The sequence below is a fragment of the Oryzias latipes genome, chromosome 18, assembly GCF_053564925.1.
Source record: "Oryzias latipes strain Hd-rR chromosome 18, Olatipes_Hd-rR_3.1".
Taxonomy (NCBI): Eukaryota; Metazoa; Chordata; class Actinopteri; order Beloniformes; family Adrianichthyidae; genus Oryzias; species Oryzias latipes.
In genome coordinates this window covers 10822051-10847793 of record NC_136254.1, presented here as the reverse complement: position 1 = coordinate 10847793, position 25743 = coordinate 10822051, and the positions used below count along the sequence as shown (strand labels likewise).

At 42.3% G+C, this 25743-nt stretch overlaps 2 long non-coding RNA genes across 3 annotated transcripts; one reads left to right on the top strand and one right to left on the bottom strand.

Annotated features, from left to right (window-relative positions):
* Window positions 1–6122: 6122 nt before the first annotated feature.
* LOC144987214 (uncharacterized) lies at window positions 6123–12447 on the bottom strand. The gene is made up of 3 exons (XR_013651091.1): window positions 11855–12447; window positions 7927–8081; window positions 6123–7846 (listed from the first exon to the last, which is right to left on the bottom strand). It is a non-coding gene; the product is annotated as an uncharacterized LOC144987214 (long non-coding RNA).
* A 7223-nt stretch (window positions 12448–19670) lies between these two features.
* Window positions 19671–22698, top strand: LOC144987213 (uncharacterized). Of its 2 annotated transcripts, XR_013651090.1 has the most exons (5): window positions 19671–20405; window positions 20556–20752; window positions 21169–21345; window positions 21655–21821; window positions 21921–22698. It is a non-coding gene; the product is annotated as an uncharacterized LOC144987213 (long non-coding RNA). The 2 variants fall into 2 exon arrangements; XR_013651089.1 differs by having other exon boundaries at window positions 19671–20752.
* The last annotated feature ends 3045 nt before the right edge of the window (window positions 22699–25743 follow it).

The window sequence follows — 25743 nt, the reverse complement described above, 5'->3', positions numbered from 1 at the left end:
CCTGGGATTCGGGTCGGGGCGCAGGCGGCACCCCCCTGGGATTCGGGACGGGTCGGGGCGCAGGCGGCACCCCCCTGGGAGCCGGGACGGGGCGCAGGCGGCACCCTCCTGGGAGCCGGGACGGGTCGGGGCGCAGGCGGCACCCTCCTGGGAGCCGGGACGGGTCGGGGCGCATCCAGGACCACCACTGGATCAGGCTGTGGTGCGTCCGGGACCACCACTGGCACAGGATGTGGTGCATCCGGGACCACCGCCGGAACAAAAACAGGACGTGGACGGGGACAGTGGCGGCGACAACGACCCCCCCTCAGGGCAAGACGGCTCCCAGTAAAGTCCTGGTGGCTCCCACTCCAGGGATATGAGGCAAACTGGGCCTGGTCAAACACCCAGTATTCCCTGGTCCGCTCTGCTTCTTGGCAGAAAGCCTCAAGCAGCTGCATGTCCCGCTCTGCTGGGTCCAGAAAATTAGGCTGGTCCATTTTGTCATGTGCGGGGGGCTTGAGAGCGTGAAGGACCCAAATGCAGAGACGGAGGCACACGGTTCAAGGGCAGGGGGTTTAATACAAACAAAAAGCGCTGCAGAGCAGGATAACAAAACTAGAACTAAACTTACTGTGGCAAAGCATGAGACATGGCATGAAGGGAGTCAGGGACAAAGAGACCTTAAAGACAATAGTGACATTACATGAGACGTTAATGGACCAGCACAGGAGGAAGGCAGAGACAAGACTTATATACAGACAGGGCAGACAAGACACAGGTGAACATACAGGGCAGATGGGGACCAAAGGAAGTAAAACTCAAGAAACAAGACAAGACAGGAAACCTTTCAAAATATAGCAGGAAATAGAACCAAACAAGACAGAACAAGAACTAAAACGAAAACCAAGACAACAAACTCAAACCATGACACTTTATCAAATATTTTGTTACAAATCTGGTGGATAAACGAGGAGCAGACGGGCTAAAAAGAGCATTACACTGGTCCTGGGAGCGCCATGGTCAAATAAATACATAACGGATTAAAAAGAAAAGATAAACAGTCGAAGGTTTTGACTTATTTCCATAATTAGTGACTTGACCCACTAAAATTTGAGAAGATGTTTTGTAAGGCCTTTGAAAAGAAGAGGCTAATGCCATTGTATTCAGTAAACAATAACACTTTCATTAACAGCATACTCCTAAACTTGTATGACACACAAAAAGCACTCCTGGATCTTCATGGCACACATTGCCATTTATTCTTCGAATGGAGCAGAACTGGAATCTCTGTGGGCACAGATGGAACAAAAAAAGTGTTTCAGTTTATGGTGCCAGCTCTTATTCTCTTGAGTGCAGACGCTTTTTCCCCTGCTCCTGCTCCTGCCGCTTCCTGCTTTATTTGCTTTTTAATCATTTAATTAATCATTTTTAATTATTTTACCTCATCCACAACTCCTGGAATATCAGACTGGTCATCCTTTTTTGTGACTTCCACCTATACAAATCAATATTTTTACGTCTGACAAGCCAGCGACATGTCCGGAGGAGGAAGAAAAACAAACTCCCACTGTGAACGCTGTCGGATCTACCAACAAGAAATAAAAGAGCTACAAACACGGATATTTACTTTGGAAACTGAAAATGGACTTCACAAGACCCTTCCAGTGACATCGGGTGGTAAGAAGCCCACTCTTACTACAAATGAGAAGAATAACAGGGACATAGACCTGAGTGATGTTGTGTCTTTTCCGAAACTTTGTGCGGAGGAACTCTGTGTTAAGCCAAAGCGAAAAGATGACAAAACATCCGAAATAAAGCTCACAAACAGATTTTTACCCCTAACACAATGTGATATTGAAGAACACAGTGAAATTGGACCACAGAATAGGAGTCATAATGTTGGAAACAAAGAACACGCAGAAAGAAAATCTGTGCCAAACGTCAAGGTCAGAGATACGCTGCTGCTTGGAGATGGCGCTATCAGTGGAGTCAGCCACAGAAGAATGCAAACTTTATGTTGCCCAAGTTCTACTGTTCCAGTGATTACAGGACTCTTATCTAAAGTCTTGTACCAAGGAGTTAAACGAATAATCATCCATGTAGGTGCTGTCGATATCAAAAAAGAACAATCTGAACGTCTGAAAAAAGACTTCATCTAGTTATTTGAAGAGATCGACAAAGTAGAGGTTGAAGCATTCATCAGTGGACCTCTTCCTAACATCGATGGGGTGTCACTCAAGTTCAGCCGTCTGTTTCAGCTGAACAATTGGTTCTCCAGAGAGTGTGCTTCCAGAGGATTCCATTACATTGAGAACTTCAATACATTCTGGAAACGAAAGGACCTATTCATGGGAAGAGGCCCACACCTGAACAGAGGTGGAGCAAGAGAGTTAGTAAAGAACCTCCTCCACGCTCTGGGGCATAGAGGCCAAGGCCCTGAAAAGGCAGTAAGGAAGGACCGAGCCAGTGTCCCAGGAACCACAGCACAACGGCAACAACAACTACCTCCACTACCACCACCGGTCAAAGACTTGGATCCGGCAGCACCAGCACCACAACCACCTCTATCTAAGGACTCAGCTGCACCAGCATCACAACAACCACCGCCAGCTAAGGACCCAATCGCAGAACCACAACAACAACCACCAGATTTGGCCCCAGAAATGCCACCATCTGACCAGCTCTGGGCGCCCCCTGCTACATCTACTCCCAGTGAAGACTCGCTTTCCTTTTCATCCCCCCCACTTTCACCCATGGCCCTACCTAGCCATTTTGATAGCCTGATTAAGTCAGGAATTAAGATGGCTCCCCTAACACCTGTGAGCCTCACACCACACAGGAGCTCTCCTACCCCTCCAGCGCCCCCTCCACATCCTTCACCCAAAGTCCCTCCAACACGTCCTTCATCCAAAGCCCCTCCAACACGCCCCCTCCGTCGTTCACCCAAATCCCGTCCAGCTCCCGCTCCTCCTGCTCAATCACCCAAACTACCCTCAACTCGACCTCCCCTGCGCGCCTCTAGACGTGCTATCCCCCAGAGCTAGGATGAAACGGGCCCCCAGTGTCCTAGGAAAGGTTATGTCAAACTGGGGCCCTGTGATGAACAGCTTCCTTCTGGTGCTATACCTGTAGTTGCACCACGTAGAATGCAAAAAAGGGCAGTTAGACTGTCCAATCACAGAAATCTAGTTGATATCCCTTGCAAGGTTTTGACCAGTCCCAAGGAAACTAATCTTAAACTTGCTGCACTCAATGTCAGATCTTTATGCAACAAATCATTTTTAATCAATAATCTTATCTCTTCTTTTAATCTTGATTTTATGTTTTTAACTGAAACATGGCTTGACAAAAACACAGGAAACATAGTTCTAGTTGAATCAACTCCCCCAAACTACAAACATGAATCGGAAATACGAGAAAATAAAAAGGGTGGAGGCGTTTCTGCACTGTTTAGAGATAATATTGCAACCCGCAGACTATCATTTGGTGTGTTTTCATCATTTGAGTATGTGTCCTTTAAGATTGAGTTAAAACAAACTCCTCCCTTACTCTGCATAGTTATGTACAAACCTCCTCAGCACAGCCAAAGTTTCATTGATGATTTCACTGAAATGCTCTCAGTTGTGTGCACAGACTTTGATGGTCTAGTCATTACAGGTGATTTTAATGTTCATGTTGACAATGTCAATGACAAAAATGCAAAAGAGCTCATCACAAAGGGGGTTAATATTCACAATGTCAGTGTGGTTGATGTCGCCCTCTCTGATCATTTCTGTGTATTCTTTGACCTGTCTGTTTCTCCCAAACCACCGCCTGGCCCTGCAGTTGTCCAAAGGAGACAAATAAATGAGAGCACTAGGGCACAGTTTGTAGAAATGGTAGACCTTGAAAACGCCTCTGGTGCCAATGTTGATGAAATGCTGAATTCTGTTACTTCTAGCATCTTGAATGTTCTGGATGCCATTGCCCCTATGAAGGTTAAATTGAGAAAACATAGACAGAAAGCTGCCTGGAGGAACGATGATCTAGTCAGGGCACAGAAACAACAGTGCCGCAGAGCTGAACGACAGTGGCGCAAGTCAAAACTCCAGGTTCATTATGAAATGTATAAGGGGGAGTTGTACGCTTACAACCAGATCTTATGCAGAACAAGGGAAAGGTACTTCTCTGAAATCATTGGAAGTTGCAGCAGCAACTCTCGTGTCCTGTTCACAACAGTTAACAGATTAACTAACCCTCCAACCCAGCTACCAATAGAACTAGTTTGCACACCTAAATGTAATGAGTTTGCTGTATTTTTTAATGACAAGGTTCAGGGCATTAAAAAAGCCATCAACTCCACAACACATATAACTATCGAACGGCCACCTACTCACTCTAAGCTGACTCACTTTGTACCTGTCACTGACCAAACTGTCCAAGAGACCATCACCCGTCTGAGCTCGTCTACATGCTGCCTTGATGTGTTACCCACTAGATTTCTAAAGTCTGTCCTGAACAGTGTGTTGCCATCAATTACTCAAATAGTTAACATGTCTCTTCAATCTGGAATATTTCCAGAGGCCTTAAAAACTGCAGTCATTAAACCTCTCTTGAAGAAGAGCGGTCTTGATCCCACTGTACTGAATAATTACAGACCTATCTCTAATCTGCCATTTTTAGGAAAAGTCCTTGAAAAAGTTGTCTACCAACAGCTCACTGATTTTCTCTTATTAAACAATTCATTTGATGTTTTCCAGTCAGGTTTTAGACCCCATCATAGCACAGAAACTGCTCTTATCAAGGTAACCAACGACATCCGCCTGAACACTGATGATGGCAAAGTCTCTGTCTTAATCCTGCTAGACCTGAGTGCTGCCTTTGATACTGTTGATCATGGGATCCTTTTGCACAGACTCCAAGACTGGGTTGGCATCTCTGGATCTGCCCTAAGTTGGCTCAAGTCTTATCTAGAAGACAGGAAATATTTTGTTGAAATTGGGAGTTGTGTCTCAGACTACATGGCCTTGACTTGTGGTGTGCCCCAGGGATCGATCCTGGGACCCCTTCTGTTCAACCTCTACATGCTACCACTAGGGCAGTTAATACGCAGTAATAACATATCTTATCACAACTATGCAGATGATACTCAGATCTATGTGTCACTGACAACAGGTGAATATGGGCCGGTGGATTCACTCAGCCACTGCCTCCAACAGATCAGTGCGTGGATGCAGAGCAACTTTCTACAGCTAAACTCAAACAAGACCGAAGTTATTATTTTTGGCCCACAGAAACAAAGAGAGTCAGTAGCTACCTTCATTCTCTGTCTCTTAAACCCTCAAATCAAGTCAGAAACCTAGGGGTAATCATGGACTCTGACCTGAACTTTAACAGCCATATCAAGTCAGTAACATCAGCGGCATTTTACCATCTGAAAAACATTGTCAAAATCAAAACATAGTGTCAAAACCAGACCTGGAGATACTTATTCATGCATTTGTCTCCAGCAGGTTAGACTACTGTAACGGCCTGCTCACCGGCCTCTCCAAACGAGCTGTAAAACAGCTTCAGTACATCCAGAATGCTGCTGCTCGAGTCCTGACCAGAACCAGGAAGTATGATCACATTAGTCCTGTGCTCAGGTCTTTGCACTGGCTCCCTGTACCTCAAAGAATAGACTTCAAAGCAGCTCTGCTTGTGTACAAGTCTCTCCATGGCCGAGCACCAAAGTACATCTCTGACATGTTAGTGCCATATGAACCATCTCGTACTCTGAGGACCTCCGGGGCCGGCCTCCTGTTGATTCCCAGAGTCAGAACTAAACAAGGGGAATCAGCGTTTCAATATTCTGCAGCTAAAATCTGGAACAGCCTCCCTGAAGGCGTAAGACAGGCCTCTTCTGTGTTCATGTTCAAATCTAGACTTAAAACATTTCTGTTTAGCCGTGTATATGACTGAAAGGTCCTATCTGCACTTTTCTTTCCTTTCCTTCCTTTATTTTTAAATCATTTTTCAAATTTTTTCTTTTCTTTTAAAGTAAATTTTACGTTGATTTCAATGATGTATTGTGATTTTAATGCATTTTTCTGTTTTGTGAAGCACCTTGAATTACTTTGTGTACGAATTGTGCTATACAAATAAACTTGCCTTGCCTTGCCTTATTTTTTGAAACACAAATGAAAAATCAACACAGTGGTTTAAAATAGACATAAAACAATACAGTGTGCTTGAAAAGGAGTGGGTTAAAGAGAAAATTGATTGATGGGGTGTTGCAACATCCCAGTAAAGTATGATCATGACTGGAGTCATTCACACCTTAAAAATGTTTATATGTTAAACTATAAATAATTTACAATCCCCTCCCATCTTTAACTGTATGTGTCAAAATGTTGTCTGACAATTTGTAATGTCTGAAGAAGAATGTCTACTCCTAAGCAAGTGCTGTTGCCTAGTAGAACAATTCTCCCTTGGAGGCACTGCTGAACAATGTCTTAAAAGGTGTGGTGCCTCTGGAACATAAACAGTCCCATCGGTGTCTGTAGGTGTTGGTCCTTCCCAGTCAACTCCATAATCTTCTATTGTCGCCTGAATAAGAGTAGCATGTGTTAATAAAAACTTGTAACAAAAAAATCCAAGTATTGATGATCAAACTCAAGTAAATCAATGTGCAATAACAGCAACTGACTTAGTTACAGGTTCAGAGGTTGTAGTACTGCCTTGCAACTGGCCTTCAATCCACAGTAGTTGAGGTGATCTGCCTTGTTCTGTGGAAAGGGAGTGGCAATCCTAGGCTTGTTTAAAAAGCATCAAATGTCTGTTGATGCAGGCACATCATGTCGAGCTCATTGTCTGGGTTTAAGGCATTATTATGAACCAAGTGTTGGAGAGCTTGATAGTAATTCACAGTAACAGCATGCCAAAGATCTCTCCGTAACCTCTCAATACACTGATTGTGGACACTTCGGCCTGTAATGAAAGGTCTTCTCTCTCTGTAAAGAAAAAAAAAAAATTCAGTAGAAAAAATATAACAATTTTATATCTAGGCAATTTTGCCTGGCTGTATTTATAAATCAAAATGAGGATAAAAAATGTTTTTTTTCTTAAAGTCTATAGGGAAGTTTCTGTTATTTGCAAAGCTCTGTTCCGGGTGGGATGCTATTAATGTTGAAATTATATTTTTGGAAAATACAGTTGGAACAGAAATCAATTTTTTGATTCATTAAATGTCACTTTAAATGTTAGACTACATCAAGGCATTAATTTTCATCCCATTGTCTTTAAGTTACTTTCAGAAAACTATTTTTTTTCCCCTAAATCTGCATGTATACTGAATATCAAATACATGCATCCATAAAAGTCTCATCAATCATATCAGGGATTTTTTTGCAATAACAATTTTTGACAGGTTTGCAATGCTGCAGCGTCTTTGCGTGGTACCTGGACTTCCCTCGATAAATCACACGAGTAAACAATTCGTTTCCCTCTCAACTGCCGGTCACAGCTGAGAGTGATTGCCATATTTATTTAGACACACCCACATGTAACACACCGGAATCAAATAAACAGGAAATGATGATGGCTTGTTTCAAAATAAAATACATCAGAAAAACAGGTATAGAGAATAAAACTGTAATTGGGATCACATTCTAACAATTTTAACAAAAAATGAATAAAATACCTGGTCCATGTAGCGGATGCTCAAGTGAGCCACCTCAACATTTTCACCCCCTTTATCACTAAGGACACGTGTTGGAACTCCAAACTACTGAATGGCTTCAAGAAAGGCTGACAGAACGGTGGATGCTCTTTTATTGTCAGCAGCCTGGAGGTACACATTTTTCTGCAGTAACCATTGATTCCCCCATGAATGACGATCCTCCATCTGCACAGAAAAAGTAGAAAAGTACTAGTAAAGTAGTGTTCCAAAATTGTACGATAATAAAATATGCAAAGAATGTGTACCATATCAACTTATGATTCCCATCAATGTTCCAGAGAGCCATGGGTGCTGGTACTCAGTAGACTCTTCTTCGAATAATGTTAATGCTTAGACCACAAAAAAGGTTCCAACTGGATCCACAAGTCTTAGTGTTTCCATTATCTGAGATCTCTGGATTCTAAAAGGGCAAAAAACACAGAATCAAAATCAGTTCTCGTACAGTTGGCATTGCAAATTGATAATTATTCATATTCTTGGTTACACATACTGTAATCCAATGCTGTTAAGATATCCAGAGACAGTTTTAATCCCAGAATTGGGAAATTGGCCAATTAAATGGCTGATTATTTCTCTGAGATCCAGATCTAGTAGGTCACTGTAAGACATTCTGACAGATAAACCATATTTTGACATTCTTCGGCATATGGTTCTGTGACAAAAAAGGTGTGCAATTTCCCTCACTGTAAAATGAAAGTCAAGAAGGTACTGCAATTGTTCACTAGAAATTTCCCAAGAGGGGGTCCTCTGTTTCCAGTCATCGGCAAGGACAGCCTGAATCCCAAAGAAGGTTCATTATGCGCGTTTATTAATTGCAGCACTTCTGGTACATTTGCCATGATGTGGTCCACATCTTGTTAAAGTCCCCTGTCTGCACATATTAGAAGAATTTGATAGAATTATTCAGAGCGAGAATCAAGGAAATCCAAATCCATTACAGAGCCTTGGGATTCCAGTTGGTCACAAAGCCGCTGGGACTCTCTAAAGATGAATTCCAGTAGCTCACGGCAGAGTGGTTCTTCATTAAAACTGCGTTGAAAAGACATTAAAGTTGTCATATTATATCATTTCATCGTGCCATTGTTTACAGTCTCTCCAACTTGCTTTTAAACACTCGTAACCTCAACCTATCATTACCAGTGCAATAAAAATCTAGAGGACCTGGTTACAGACCACAACATGGCGCCTTAGGATGGAATTTAAACAATGGAGCTAAAGCTTCAGTTTAACAGTTTTACAAATGAGAACACTTTTGTTTAAATATTTTTTGAAAAAGCAATCAAACAATTAGCGTTTTTTGCCAAGTTTTAAGCGCATGTTACACGCTGAACCGTTCATTCACATTAAAGTTTTTATTAAACGAGCCACAATTCTGAAATCTTGGAGAATTTCCGTTTCCGGCTAATGATGTGCGAGCGCTATCTTGACAACCCCATTGCAATGCCTCTGCAAATTGATCATGACCGGTGGCTTTTTCCATCTCCTTTTCTGCAACTGCTCCTGATTTATAACAATCTGAATCAAGAAATCCTTTGAAATCATAAATCAAAAATATGGAAAAACAGATTAATTCATGTGAAAAAACGGAAGTGCCCCGTGGCAGCAATAAATGGCAACGTGTAGTATTGCATATACCATGTTGCAATTATTGACTACATGGTGAGGGTGAATGTATTAAAAACAGCATCCCAAACATGCTTAATGGGTAACATGTCCTGTGAGTATGCTGGCCATGCAAGAGCTTCCAAGTATTGTCTACAGATCCTTGCAACATGGGGCCGTGTATTATCATGCTGCAACATGAGGTGATGTTGTTGGATGTACGGCACAACAATGGGCCCCAGGATCTCGTCATCCGTGAAGAGAACACCTCTGCAACGTGCCAGACGCCATCGCATGTGAGCATTTGCCCACTCAAGTCGGTTACGAGTACGAACTGGAGTGAGGTTGAGACCTTGATGAGAACGACGAGCATGCAGATGAGCTTCCCTGAGACGGTTTCTGACAGTTTGACAGAGTTTGGGAAATATTAAATAACATCATTAAAAATGGGACAAAAAAGCGAACTTATCCAGATTACTTTACAGATGAGAAGGGTCAAAGCTATGACATCAATGTAGCAGCAAACGGTCTCAATAACTACTTTGTAAACGTGGGTCCAGAGTTGGCAGCAAAAATTCCAAAATGCAAAACTAGCAAAGACTATAATCCACCCATCGAAAGGATCCCACACTCAATCTTTCTCTCTGATGTGAACGAAAATTAGCTGATATCAATTGTGAGTAATTTCAAGAGTAAAAACTCAAAAGATTGTGAGAATATAGATATGAAGCTGGTGAAAAAAGTCATTTATAGTGTATCTAAGCCTCTAACATACATATGTAACTTATCATTATGAACTGGGAGATTCCCAAACCAAATGAAAATTGCCAAAGTGATTCCTATCCATAAGAGTGGAGAGAAACACCAATTTACAAACTATAGACCTGTTTTTCTTCTTCCACAATTCTCAAAAAGTTCAGAAAAAATATTCAACGATAAATTATTTTTATTTATTGAAAAGCTTAACATTATATATGAAAACCAATATGGTTTTAGAGAAAATAGATCAACCTCATTGGCTATCATTGATGCTGTGGAGGAAATCACAAATGCTTTGGACAAAAAGAAATATGCAGCTGGAATTTTCATTGACTTTAAAAAAGCATTTGACACTCAATCATGACATCTTACTTGACAGACTGGAAGTGTATGGGATAAGAGGACTAGCGCTAACGTGGGTCAAAAGCTATTTAACGGGAAGAAAACAATTTGTCAAGATTGATGAATATACATCAGAAACCAAAGAGATAAGTTATGGTGTCCCACAAGGATCAATTCTGGGCCTGCTGCTATTCAATATTTACATAAATGATATATTCAATGTTTCAAAACTTATGGAACTCATTATTTGCTGATGACACAAATATATTCTATTCTACATACAATCAAGGGGAACTTATAAAGGTGGTGAACACAGTTAAACAAAATAAAACTATGGTTTTATCTAGGTTCAAAGATAATTTGTTGTAATCCATCCAAAGTGATGTTTTTTGGAAACTACAACGCAAATAAAGAGCTCTCAATTGTAATAAATAATGTCTTAATCGAACGTGTTACAGAAATCCAATTCTTAGGGTTTTTTAATCGATGACAAATTAAGTTGGAAGCCACACAGACACATACAAACTAAAGTCTCAAAAGTATTTCAATCGTAAGTAAATCTAAATATATTAGGATACAGCGGTAGATATTTATTGTACTGTTCTTTAATATTACCATATTTCACCTACTGTATAGAAATTTGGGAGAATAATCACAAGAGCTCACTACATCCTCTCTTTTTACTTCAAAAACAAGCCGTCAGAGTTGTACATCTTGATCATACAAACAATCTATTTTATCAATCAAGACTTTTAAAACTGCAAGATCTTGTGGATTTTTGCACTACGCAATTTTTGTACAGAGCCAGTGGGAAACCGTTACCATTCAACATCTAAAAACAGTTCTTAGAAAATGAAGGAGGCTACAAACTGAGGGGATGTAGGAACTTCAAGATCAAACTGATAAGAACCACAAAGAAAGGTTTCTGTGTGTCGGTGTGTGGCACTAAACTTTGGAACGGTTTAAGTACCGTAATTGCCGGACTATAAGCCGCTACTTTTTTCCTGCGCTCACAGCCCTGCGGCTTATTCAGTGACGCGGCTAATTTATGGATTTAATTGGCGGCCGCCATGTACGGACTTTCGGACTCAGTGAATGGTTTTTATTCTTTATCTAACGCCAAGCACAAGTCATTTGTTTTTCAACATGGACCTGACTTCAGGTCTTAGACACTTCAGTCATGGTTCAACAAAAAGAAACACGCATGCCCGGCCGCATCCCAGAATCCTTTGGTGCCCTTAGACCCAACGTGCACGTGATCGCCGCTACAATATGATGCAGCTTTCAAGTTAAAAGCAATCGTTAAAAGCAGCGTGAAAATATCCACCATCACCAACGGGATTGGAAAAGCCGGTCAGCTGCGTGACGGAGAGAACAGCGCATGTGGGAATAACATCAGCCTTTATTTTGTCGGGACACGACTGGAAACACAAATCCACGTGATCGTTTTAACGTTTTCTAAGGACTGACCGGAATTTTGCCTTGAAAAGCTCACAGCCTCCATGTGAGCTGGAGACATGTTCTCCTGGCTGCTGCTCGTTCACATAGAGCTGCGGGTCCAATGGCAGTCTGATGGCTCCCACACGTAACAACGCATCCGCCCCTCATCCACAAAACATAGAGTATTAAGTCCGATTGCTCTGCACAGACACGATTTCCTCCTCCCTGTAGCCGCCCTGGCCAGAGGTGTCGGAGAAGATAGGAAGGGGAGCGCGCGGGGTGAGCGCGGAGCTCAGAGGCGTCCGCGGAGCAACAGTGTTTGTTGTGGAAGGAAACTTCTGACGCACGCGCCGCGCTGAGGCGCGCGCTTTTCAGTCGCCGCTGCTTTATTTTACTGGTCTTTTTTTTTTAACCAGCCCTGTTAATACCATAATGCTGCCGCGACACAAGCGGAAGGAGAGCTGTTCCTTTTCACCCCTCCATGCACTGCTGCTACTTGCTCATTCTTAAACACGTACAACAGTGTGACGAGCCGGGAGTTGGCCCCGCCTTTAGCCCCTAAGACTCATGGGAAATGGGGGATCGTGGATGTAAATTTCCTCATCATAACTGAGGGATGTAATGTTAATTATATGGTTACTGTTTGTAATTTTATGTGTGATACCTAGATTGTCAATAAGTAAAAAAAAACTAAAAATAATAAAAATAAATAAATAAACCATAACTGAAGAACTTGTGAACAGAATAGAGGTCCATGCTGTTTGGCAGATGTGGGCGTACTCACATGCATGAGCCTGAGGCAAGGCTAACTCCTCCTAAAGTGTGGTAATGAACCTTACCTGTGCCGGGAGTCAGGATGTGATTTGTCAGGTCTACCGTCTTACCTAATACAAGCAGCTTTTACTCCAACGCGGCTTATGTATGTTTAAAAGTCGTTAAACACGTGAAAATGAGTGGGTGCGGCTTTTAGTCGGGTGCGCTTTATAGTCCAGAATTTACGGTAATAAGCTCAGAAAATGTTCAAATATTCAAGAAAATGTATAAAGAAACTCTTATTTCAGGATATGAAGATCCTTCTTCCTCTTTTGGCTTATCCCATCAGGGGTCGCCACAGTGAACAAGTCGCATGGTAAACTTGGCAATGTTTTACGCCGGATGCCTTTCCTGACGCAACCTTCTCAAAGCAACCGGGCTTGGGACCGGCACAGAAGTAGAGAAGGGAACAGGGAGCAGCCCGGATACGAACCCTGGTTTCACGGACGGAAGGCGCCGCAAACCAGCACGAGCTAAAAGCTCCCCTATTTCAGGATATGAAGGATTTAAGGATCAACAGGTGTTTGAATAATTCCAAATACATGTGTGAATTTGATTGTGGTGAAATAATCAAAGCTATTTTAATTACAACCAATTAGTGTTACATTGTAATGTGCAATAATTACTGAAATGTTTAAATTACAGTCAATAAGCTATTGATTTTATTTACTTGATCTGCAATGTGTATCAATTTTTGGTTTAATGTTATCATGTGTTTTAATGATAGTCAATGATTTTTTACATATTGTTATTGTTACTGTTTACTGAAATCATGAATGAATGTTTTCTGAAGATCATCAATAATTACTAGGCACTGGATTTTGTTACTTGAAGAGAATCTATCTGATCAGAACCGGATTTAAAACACTGTAAAACTATCAAATGAATAGACTCAGTAGGGGTGGGGTTATATAAGCTTGCTTCTTCCCACTCCTTTTCAAGCAATAAATCAAACTCTACTTATACTTCAGTTAATGATCACTGTATTTAATTAAGCAAATGTAATTTAAGTGATATTTTTGGGAGCCACTTTAGCTCGTGTTGGTTTGCGGCGCCTTCCGTCCGTGAAACCAGGGTTCAAATCCAGGCTGCTCCCTGTTCCCTTCTCTACCTCCGTGTCAGTCCCAAGCCCGGTTGCTTTGAAAAGGTTGCGTCAGGAAGGGCATCTGGCGTAAAACATTGCCAAGTTTACCATGCGACTTGTTCGCTGTGGCGACCCCTGATGGGAAAAGCCGAAAGAGAAGATTTAAGTGATATTTTTGTTTTGTCTTCTGTCTTCTTAATCTATGCATTTCATCATTTCTGTAATGAGTTTGACAAATATGTGCAATTTCTTTATTGCTTTGACTACAATGCTTGAAATAAATCAATAAATCAAATCAAATCAAGTTTGTGCAGAAATTCTGTGGTTATGCAAACCGATTGTTTCAGCAGCTCTCCGAGTGGCTGGTCTCAGACGATCTTGGAGGTGGACATGCTGGATGTGGAGGTCTTGGGCTGGTGTGGTTACACGTGGTCTGCGGTTGTGAGGCCGGTTGGATGTGCTGCCAAATTCTCGGAAACTCCTTTGGAGACGGCCTATGGTGGAGAAATGGACATCCAATTCCCTAGCAACAGCTCTGGTGGACATTCCTGCTATCAGCATGCCAATTGCACGCTCCCTCAAAACTTGCGACATCTGTGGCATTGTGCTGTGTGACACAACTAAAGATTTCAGAGTGGCCTTTTCTTGTGGCCAGTGTAAGGCACACTTGTGCAATAATCATGCCGTCTGATCAGCATCTTTATATGGCAACAAATTTTGGGGGGAAATTCCATCAGAGCTTGAACAAGACAAACAAAGGCTGATATAAAAATGAGACTTACCGGTCCATTAAGAAGAATATTTTGCACGCTGGCGTCTTTTTATCTTTTCTCAGGTCAGGTGCAACCTAAACACGCTTTGAAGCAATGAAAATTGTGGGAAATTAAAACAGAAGAGTCTGACGCTCTTTGTTTTCAGCATTTGTTACAGACTATTGCCCCCTGGTGTTTCAGTGTAATATTGTTGTCTCAGGAAATTGGTCGTTCCATTAGCACATATCGATAAAACATAAAAAAAATTGAATTCCAATTCTGACCAACAAATTTGTCAAAAGCACAAAAAATGATAAAATTCACGTTGGCCACATGTGCAGCCAAGATGCACACATTGCTCAGAGCGTGAGGTTTCATGTGTCATTTTTGAAACTAATTAATAAATAGGAAGTACAACTACTTAATAACATAGATAGCCCTTCCACCTAGGACAGTGACTGTTATTACACAAAAACAATTTTTTTTAGCTATACTGTTTATGCAGGCATTAAACGGCATTCTTTTTTTCCCCTACGTGCTTAAATGTATATGTAGGTGCATGGTGTTAAGCAACTGCCTTGGAAAGCACCCACTTAATGCCAGCAGTGTACCCGTGGCGCACATTTTTTACAATTTTAACTATAGCTTCTGCTGTTTTTGAGCATACAGTGTTGCGAGTTTGGGCAGTTTTGGTTCGAAATTTGGGCGGGCTTTGGGTTGTTTGAGCATTTTTTTTATTTTTTTATTCAAATATTGTTGCGAACCTTTCGTTGCTAGTGAGGTAAATTAAAGCCTGATCAATACAATAATTTTACGACAGCTAGTTTATGAATAAAAACATTGATTCCTTACCCTTGTTCAATCCTAGACACTTTAACTTAGGAGACTGGGTCATCTAGACCCACTAGACAGTGCGCTGGATCTTTTTTTTTTCAATGATTTTGTTAGGAGTGATTAGAAACAGAATAGTTAGAAACTCCCTTTTACATTTTATTAAACTAACTTTTACCTTTTATTACATTAATGGCTTAACCTCGATTTACTATGTATTATCATCTCAAAATTATATTACACTCCGAACAGAGCACAGCCAAGACTATTGTCTCGCAAACATTCCTTTAACATCCTCCCTTTTAATCTTTGTGTGTTCTGGCAAATGTCTGCAAGAGATCTGACACTTTAGGTGCTCTGACCTTTGAGCATCTAGCCTGCAACAGTCTGTGGGGGTGTTTTTCACACCATGATCCATCGAATGAGGTTCTGAATATGCAAATGCAAGGTATATATGCCAGGCCTTTTGCTGAACCCCTTTGTTCAGACTTTGAATGCATCTTGTTCATCTGTCTGTAACCCTGCGTACAAATCTGTGGTCTTTGTGCAGAGTAAATCTACAAAAGATAAGTTTTGTCTCTGAGTCTTTATTCATTATTTCTGTGTGTAAGAAACTGACGGGGATACGAACTAACACAAATACAGTCCTTTCTAGAAAATCCAGTTTCTTCACATTTGGTCCTTCGAGCTGGCCGACTGACGCCCTGGACATCGCTGGAGCCCCTGGGTGGGGGGTTGCCTGAAAACCGCTAGCGGTCTGAGATCACATCCTCAGCATTGACACATCCGCCTTCAGGATCGGCGGCCCTCGCCCTGGATCCAGTTGTGCCCTCGGCGACGTCGGACCCTCAAATAACGAGGTTCATTGCTTGAAGTGAGTACGCCACACAGAAAGTCTGTCCTCTCTTTACTTGTTAGGGCTTTATGTTGACTGTGTCTGTGTCTTTGTGTGTGCGTGCATCAATGTTGGGGGAAGAATAGAGAAACGGCTGTAGTCCGCTGCGCGAGCACGCTGAACAGAGCACCGCTTGCAGGCAAGGTGCTGCGCGTGCACGAGTCATCTTGCGCAGACGGGACAAGTGTGGATCGGCACGCGAGGCCGTCATTGTAGCCGCCTTCCTTCCGCGGAGGAATGGCAGTGTAGGGATGGAAGTGTAGGCATAAGTGTAGGGAAATGAGTCCTCCAGGGAAGGAGAAGAAGTGTAGGGACGTCAGTGTAGGCCGGAAGTGTGGGCATAAGTGTAGGTGCAGCCGCGGCGAGTGAAGCCGAAGAAATAGAGCCTTGGGATGGCTGAGTATGACCTTTTAGACGAAACGGAGCTCCGGGGAAAATATGTGTGTGTAACGCTTTTATGTCTCTCTGTCTGTGTCTGAGTTTGCCCTTTTTTTCGACAGCCCCTGTGGTGTGTGCTCGCTTTGATTAATGCCTCGTTCTAAAACAAAATAGTTACTCAGTTGACAAATTAGGTTTCTTTTCTGATTCTCCAAGCTTTTTCTGCTGATTAGTCAGTGCTGGAGAATCCATAAAACGGGTTACTTGGGTGGGAACTCTGGTTTGTGTTTGAAATTGAGAAGCTGGTTCTCAGGACAGCCACGTCCGCAAAGGGCCTAGCCTTTGTAGAAGCTTGACGTGGTCGATGAACTCCTGAGAACGTTGTGGCTGATCGTCATTTATAAACCTCAAAAACATGGGTGGGGCTCATTCGCAAAACCTCACCAAGAAGGAAAGGCGACATATTACTCATGTCCGCAAAGCTATACATAAAGAACACGGGTCTCGTATTGATCCTTTCACGTATGCACAAAAATGGGTTAAGGATTTTGGTTTTGACTGCACGTTGGATCCGGGGAAAACGCAGGCCCTCCTGTCTGCTCTTAGACAGCGTCATGGCCGCTAGAAAAATGGGGATGATCATCCAGAGATTCAGTGTGCTTTGATGTGGTGCTCCACAGCTTCTACTGTCAGCCGTAAACGGCTGTCAGCTCAAATAAAAAATCAAACTGAAAAACAGCTTCGTGATGACTCAGATGTCGTAGCAAGCATGTCAAGGGCCACTATTACAGGCTCAAGGCAGGCACTTTCTGATCGCCTTGACGACCAGGCTTCCTCAGCATCAGGGAGCACCTCCCTCATGAATAATAATGATCGAACTCAGACAACTGAGGTTGCCCCCTCCCTTGTCTCACCCCCCCCCCTGCTCCTAAACTTCCAAGGCCAAATAATCCTTTCTCATTTGTAACATCAACTCCTAAGTCCCACATTTCGGAACCTTCTATTTTTTATCCGGATTTGACCACCTTATCTTCAGGCTCTCTATCTACTCACCCAACAGCCCCCCTCCCTTCCTATTAAATTTCTGCTGGCTGCAGCTGCTCGCCCGGCTGATAGCGGGAACAATAAGGCCTGTGAAGCGCTTCACTCACACACGCAGGATGTCAGGGGAGACACTCCACTGACTAAACTCCTGCTGAGAGCCCTGACACTACCTCAGGCTGAAGAGCGCCCTCTGGAGTGTCTCCCCTGACGTTGCTCTCCCCCAGCTACAGTGACCTTTGAACCAGTTGACATGGGTCCGCCTCCCCCTCGTGTTTTCATCTGCCTGTGGTCTGCCCTGCTGCTCCTGTGCGCTCTCACCCTTTTTCTCTGGTACTATGAGACTGGCCCACAAACCCACTCCCAATCTGAACCGACGGTGATGCCAACGACGCCTGAATGGATTCCCAGGGTTAAGAGATTTTTTGTGGATCCCATTGATAACCAGCACAATTACTGGTTTCAGACGGTTAACCTTACAGCTTCTTCTTATAATGTCACTGATTGTTATGTTTGCTCTTTTGTTCCCCATCATGCACGTCACAATCCCACAATCACGCCCAGGCCTGTTTCTATGTTTCAGACGCTGATGTTTTTTGTTGACTTTACCTCTGCTTACTCTAGTATTGGTGTTAAAAGACTTTTTCCTGGTGTTAACATTTCCTTTTCTGCCTACAGAAAAGGAGACCACCAGTGAACCTCACTGGTGTCCATGGATTACATGAAATCTTTCCACCTTTATCCACCTTTGTCATGGTAGGGAGAACACGTCAATGCAAGGGTGGGGTCATCTAAGATAGCACAAGGGTTAAACCCACTCACACCAATCACTGCTCACTGATATTGTCTGGCTCCACGGCAACTTGTGTTTGTCCAAAAAAGGGCGACTTAATTAGATGGGAGATTGTAGTTTTTCTGGTGGTGACGTCACACTCACTCCAGTTCTCAGATATAATTAGAGGTTTGAATCCAAAGTATTTATATTATTTCAGACTATGGGTTCAAATCCTGTTTTATAACTGTTCTTAATTATAGTACAGCATTTCATAGTTCTGACAATGTTAAAATAGTAAAGTATACTGCAAACAGCAAATAACTGAATCAAGTGCGTGGATGATTTTTAAACTCATTGTCAGGTCAGATGACTTGAGAATGCTCCTTGAGCAAATGACACACGTTTTTCAATGACACATTTTTTCATGACTGAAAGTATCTATTGGAAAAAGACTTTGTGTTTACTTGTTCTTCCTCCATGACATCCAGATACACCATGTCTGCACCAGTACCACAACCGCATTGCACCCCAATGATGCCATCTCAGCTTTTGCACACCCCAAGTCTACCTTCTTCCTCCAAGGAAGATATTGTCCAAAGAGACGGAAGAGGTCCTGCACAAAGGAGAAAAAAAGAAATGCCATGGCCACACTTTTTTGTCTGCCAGAATCTGACAGTGTCTGTCCCTACCAAGGAGGAGGCCATTTTCTATGAGGAATGCGGAATTAGGAAGAAGCTAGTTACATTTACCAAAAATACAGGAGATCAGTTTCTTGTCACAATCTTTACTCCGCATTTCCCCTTTTAACAGAGGGTGGGGGGGTTTTCTCTGGCCAAAAGTGACAGGAGGAAGCAGTTAACTCTGCTTCCTATTCCAGCAAGTGGATATTCATTGGGATACCTTCGATGTAGAGTGGAAATAAAAAGGGCTCCACTCTACATTATTCCCCTCCAAAGGCCACTGACATTACAGCCATCACATCAAGATAAAAGTATAGCCCACAATTTACTTTCTTTTGCAATACACCAGTGTAATTCAGATAAAATATTTTTTTATATGATTGCAGACCACTGCTGTGATGGAGAGGTGCCTATCATGCCAGGTGAATGTACCACTTTGTGAGCTCACACAACTCAATTTTTTTTCATGCAACTTCAAAGTGCCCAAACACAAGAAAAGAGCAGAAGAAGCACGGGGTTGTCTGATGAAAGGTAGTAAATCAATATTCATTTTTGCACATGTTTTTTAAATTGATTTAGCAATGATGGAATATTTTTTTATGTTTTTAATTACAGAACAGACAATGAAGATGAAGATATCATGGTCTCGCGGGATTTCTGACAGACCCAAACGCTGGAACCCAGAATGACACTAAGAGTCGCGAGGTAAGTTTAAGAGAGTTTAATTCACAGAGGGCGAGTATATTGTAGGATTCTTGACGTGGCGAGGCAGCTGACTGGAGGTTTTGCGGCAGGAAGGTCCAGAGTGCGTGGCTTCGGCTGAATCCAAGGAGGAGAGCGAGAGTGGAGGACTGCGACCCGAGGTTCACCCGTGATGAGGATAATTCCTGAGAGTGGAGCAGAGAGGAACTGTTAGCGAGGCTGGGACTAGACAAAGCACAAAACATGAGCTGGCCAGACATAAGCACCGTGGAAGGAACAACGGACTGGCATCGAAAAAAGGGTCCTGGATCTCCTTAAGTAGGCGGGGATGAAGATGAAGTGAGTGGAACCAGCTGGTCGCGTCCAGAGCAGAGCAGGAAAGGGGGAGGAGGAAGGTAATTGACAGAGGCACCATGTCAGAAGATGCAGACCTTGCTGCTGCAATATTCGAGTCACTCCAGGCAGATATAGTAGTCCAAATTGAAGAGTAAGTTAACATTCACTGCTTTAAACAGCGTTTGTATGTTCATGAAAAACCTTCAGCAAAGTTTGGGAAAAGTCATGAAATTGTACTTTTGTTTTTTTTGGCAGGCCGCCTATTGTTCTTGATGTTAAACAAGGTGAACATTAGTAAGTGACACTTTAGTTTCCTTTTATTTCCTGCCTTCTCTCATTTAGTCAACATCAAATATACTAAAAGTGTAGTATGAATTTAGAAGACATTGTCTTCTAAATTACAAACTGTGGCATAACAAAAATTGTTTTTTTTTGACTCACAAGATTTGGCGTCCATTTTGAAGGACCTCCAAAGCCAGGTGGATGAGGGACCTGCCCCCCCTTATAACGACGCTGGACAATCTGAGGGTGCTGTTGATGACGGAGGGCCGACCAGGGAAGTTTTCAGGCTGTTAGTTGTTGCCGTTAAAGACAGTATGTTCTTTAGTGGGAGTGAAGCCGGCAAGAACTGGTATCTCGGGGTATGTAAACTGTTATGCCATTTATGATACTAAAGGAAGTCTTTCTGGTATCTTGAGTCAAAGGCCATTTTGTAGTGCTGTCCGAATCTACAATTCCAAAATTGAATACCCTTCTAATTTTACAGAAATCTTTGTGAAAAACCAGTGTGCATTGATTCTCTCTACATCGGCAAATATAGACCACAATTTTTGAGAAAAAATGTGTTCCAATGTAATGTTTTAATAAATCATCAACATTTTTCATCATCAGAACACAGCAGAGTCACAAAAAGTCGCTAAACGCTCGTTAATAAGATTTTGAATGCAACCAGTAGCTAGATGAAGTCATTTCTGCAGGTTGAACCAGTGAAAGCTCACTACCATGAGGTTTTGAACATTTCAATTCATACCATTTATTTCACTTATTTGTCTTTCAGCTCTGGCTTCTGGGGAATATAGATTGGTGGGGAAAATGATCGCTTTTGCCCTCATTCATGGAGCCACAAAGCCATCATTTTTCTCAGAAAGATTATACACAGAAATATTTGGGCAAGACATCAAATGTGACGTTGGAGGAAGGGGATGACTGGGACGTGAAAGGCAAACTTCAAAGGGTATTTTCTATAAAGTTTTACCATCTTCTGCCGGTTAGCAGTTTAATGTGTATGCACGCACTTCCTGTCTCACATCAGTGTAATAATGCCATTTTCAACCAATGAGATGTACTGCCCACAAAAGGTTGAAATTGTAATTGCCATATGTACATTCAAAAAGAAAAATCATCAGGAAACGAAAAATTTTCTCAAATTTAGTACACAGCTCAGTGTTGCTTTGTATGCTCATGTAAGGGACAAATAAGAATTTGCCCCTTACTTGCTGTCAGATAAAAAAATGTTCATGTCATGAATTATGCTTTTTTGTAGATAATGGACGCAACATCCTTGGAGGAGGCACAGGATGATGTGGCCTGCGGGTTCCTGTCTTTGCCAAGTTGTGCATTGTTTTTAATCAAACTTTGAGCAAAGACTAACCCTTGTGAAGGAGGCAGGCAGGGCTTTTGTTGTGGGCGCACACAAGGTGCTAGAACACAGTAAGTATTTAGGATTTCTTCGCAATCAATTATTCCCGCTGTTCGTGTATTCTAAAACGTATTGACTAAAATTTTAATTCAAGCATGAATATTTTACAGGCTCGTTGAAGGCTTGGAAACCCTGGGTGTTGCAGAAGCAGTGCGAAGGAATCTTCAAAGCTCAAAGCTTTGTTTGTTGGGGGACAAAAACAGGTCCAGCTGGAGGAGCTCCTGGCGCTCTTCAATGCATCACACTGCCTCCACAGTGTTTTACTGATGATGTAGTGTGCTTTGGATTATGAGCTACTCCACGCCTTCTCCATTCTTTTCTCTTGCCATCATTCTGGTAGAGGTTAGTTTTGGTTTTATCTGTCCAAAGAATGTTTTTTCAGAACTGTGCTGGCTTTTTAGACGCTTTTTAGCAAAGTACAATCTAGCCTTCCTATTCTTGAGGCTTATGAGTGGCTTGCATCTACCAGTGTACCCTCTGCATCTACTTTCATGCAGTTTTCTTCTTATGGTGGATATTGATACCTCCTGGAGAGTGTTGTTCACTTGGTTGGCTGTTGTGAACAGGTTCCTCTTCACCATGGAAACGATTCTGCGATCATCCACCACTGTCTTCCATGGACGTCCAGGTCTTTTTGCGTTGCTGAGTTCAACAGTGCTTTCCTTCTTTCTCAGGATGTACCATACTGTTGATTTTGCCACCCCTAATACTGTAGCAATTTCTCACGTGTTTTCTCCTGTTTTCTCAGCTTAATGATGGCTCCTTTCACCTGCATGGAGAGCACCTTCGACCGTATGTTGTCTGTTCACAGCACGAGTTTTCTAATAAACTCCAGTTCTTTTATCTGCTTCACTCATAATGACTTAACAAGGGAATTACCCACACCCGCCCATGCAATAGCATGGAAGTCAATAGTCCAATTACTTACAAGCACATGAAATGAAGAGATTGTGTTTAAAAAATGCTTTATTCACATTTTTATGCAATCTTTATGTTCAACCCATGGAATAAAAGCTGAACGTCTGCACTTCAATGGCATCAGAGTTGTTTTATTTAAAATTCACTGTGGTAATGTACAGAAACAAAATTGGAAATAATGTGTCTCTGTCCAAATATTAATGGTCCTGACTGTACATCAGTGGCGGTTTTTGATATGGGCGATATGGGCGGTCGCCCAGGGCGGCACTTCATAGGGGGCGGCATTTGCCGTGCCCGATGCTGTGCTACTATATTCAAAGAGGCTACTATATTCAAAGAGGAAGCTTTGCGCTTTAAATTTGAAATTGCTTCAGCTGCCGACACTTAACACTTTTAATTCGACACATCAGACTCTTAAGAATGTCTTCCTCCTGTTTCCTCTTCACACTTATGGTGCAAAAAAAAAAAAAAGATGAAATAACTCAGAGTGAAACAACATAAAACAGGCACATGAAAAGGATTTAGGCAGAACAAACACCTGTGCTCAACCCAATTTCAACAAAAGTAGGCAATGGGGATTATTTCCCATAATTCTTTGCTCCGACACAGCAGACCCGATGCGCACGTGACCGCCGCCCTCTGCTGCAAGATGCTTGCGGCCACACCTCTTTGCGGTAGTCTTTGGAACATAAGTCAAAAAACTCGAGAGGGGGGCGCAACTCGCCGGCGGCTGAATCACACTAACAGGTGATTGGGAGAATTTTCTATCTGACAATCAACTCTGGGCCGCAGGTGTGCCTTCCGTCATAGAGACGGAGCCGCGTGTGTGAGAGGGAAGGGGAGGGGGAGGGATTGTTACGGGGGGAGAAGGGAGGAAGCACCCAGGCGCAGAGAGCAAGAGGAGGCAGGAGGTTGCAGGGGAACGGGGGCTTTAATAAACAAAACTAAGGACACAAAACCACTGCAGACGGGAGGCTAGAAACACTAAACACTCGAAACGGGGAGAGCAGACTAACATACTAACTAACATACTATGGACCAGCCCAGGAGGAAGGGAATGACAAGACTTAAATACATACAGATAACCGAGACACAGGTGAACACAATCAGGAAGGATGGGGAACCAAAGTTAAACTCACAACAAAAACGAAACAGGAAACCCTACAAAATAAAACAGGAAGTTAAACTCAAATCATGCCAGAACAAAAAGGAAACAAACCACAAAGGGCAAAGAAACAGAAACCGTAACAGGAGTGCTGGGTGCAGACCATTTTTTATGGATTGAGTTTTTTTGGAGGATTTCTACTGTTGGTGTTGCACAAATTTAGGGGAAATGCCAAATATTTTTGGAGTAATCCCACTGATGAGTTCTAAGATTTAGTCTTTTATGTTTTATAAGACATAAACATATTAATCACAATACTTTTTTTTTTTAGATCTAATCCCTCTGATATGTTTCACAAAGACTCACTCAGGACGTCACACATTAAGAAATTATTGCTAAAAATGAAGCAGGAGTCCATCTTAAAAAAATGCTCTAAAAAATGATGAAAGAGCAAAAAAAAAAACGGAAATATTTGAATTGTAATTTCTTATTAATATTTCCAGGCTTTCTTTGTTTTATTCTGCAGCATGTTCATATTTGTATAATTTTGACAGAATATATTTCTATGGAGAGCTAAATATTACAAGTTATTTAGGGTTTAAGTTAACTTGTGTTCCTGTTTTTATGCATATTTATGTTAAAAAAGTTCAGTTTAAAAGGTTTAAAAGTTTAGCTTTAGTGTGTTCAGTAAATGTTTATCTTCTTCGGCCAAAAACCTTAAGCGTGTTTGACTGAGTTTGACCCCCCTGTAATACGAGTCTAGAAAATGCATGCATTTTTTATGTAAAATTGCTAAAAAGAAGATAGGTAACACAACAGGATGTTGTCAAATTTTGTATGTGTGCGGGGGGGGGGGGGGGGGGGGGGCGCCTGTGGGGTTACTCGCCCAGGGAGTAAGTTAGTGTAGAACCGCCACTGCTGTACATTAAATCTTTTTGTCAGAAGTGTAACAGAACCATATGAGGAGTGCAAGAAATGAAAGAATGCTTGAAGGTACTGTGAGTGAGGTGGAGCAAACTGCAGTGCCAAGACAATCTGAAACTTCAACTATCAGTGACTGTAGGTGTAGCCCTGGGGTGGCTAACTAGCAGCTCAAGAGTCGCATGCGGCTCTCTGCCTCTTATATTTTCTGTATACCGTATTGTCAAGATCATAAGGCGCACTTAAAAGTATTAAATTTTCTCCAAAATGTACTGAGCGCCCTATGGTGCGCTCCTAATGTTTTGTTGTGTGACTTTGGTAAAAACGACTTAGAAAAGGACAGCATGAGAACAGTAGGGAGCGAAGTGAGTATGTGAAAGAATACATCCCCCAGTACTACAAAGGTGCAGGTATGTCCATGATGCAGAAAAACATTGTTTTGATAACTGTAAAAATGACACCTGGAAAGAGACATGATTATGAAGCACAGTTTAAACTGCAAGCTATCAGCTACGTGGAGAAACATGGGAATAGAGCAGCTGCCAGAGAATTCAACATCAATGAATCCATGGTTCGCAAGTGGAGGAAGGTGGAAAATGAACTCCGGTCAAAAAGACACAGCTGAGTTTCCGCGGAAAAAAGGCTAAGTGGCCCGAGTTGGAAGACCGACTCGAGCAATGGATTCATATTCAGAGAACGGCTGAGAGAAGCGTCTCTACAGTCACCATTTACTGAAAGCAGTAACGCTGGCAGAGGGAATGAAGATTGAACATTTTCAAGGAGGGCCATCTTGGTAATTTCGGTTTATTTCCATCCGGGCGAGCACTACGGTGGTGCAGCAACTTCCAGCGGATTACAAGGAAAAGCTTTCCATCTTCTGCTCATCCTGTGCTAAAAAGATTGCCGACAAACAAATACAGCCTCGCCACATCACCAAAATAGACGAGGTGCCGCTCACTTTTGACGTCCCAGTGTCAAAGACTGGGACC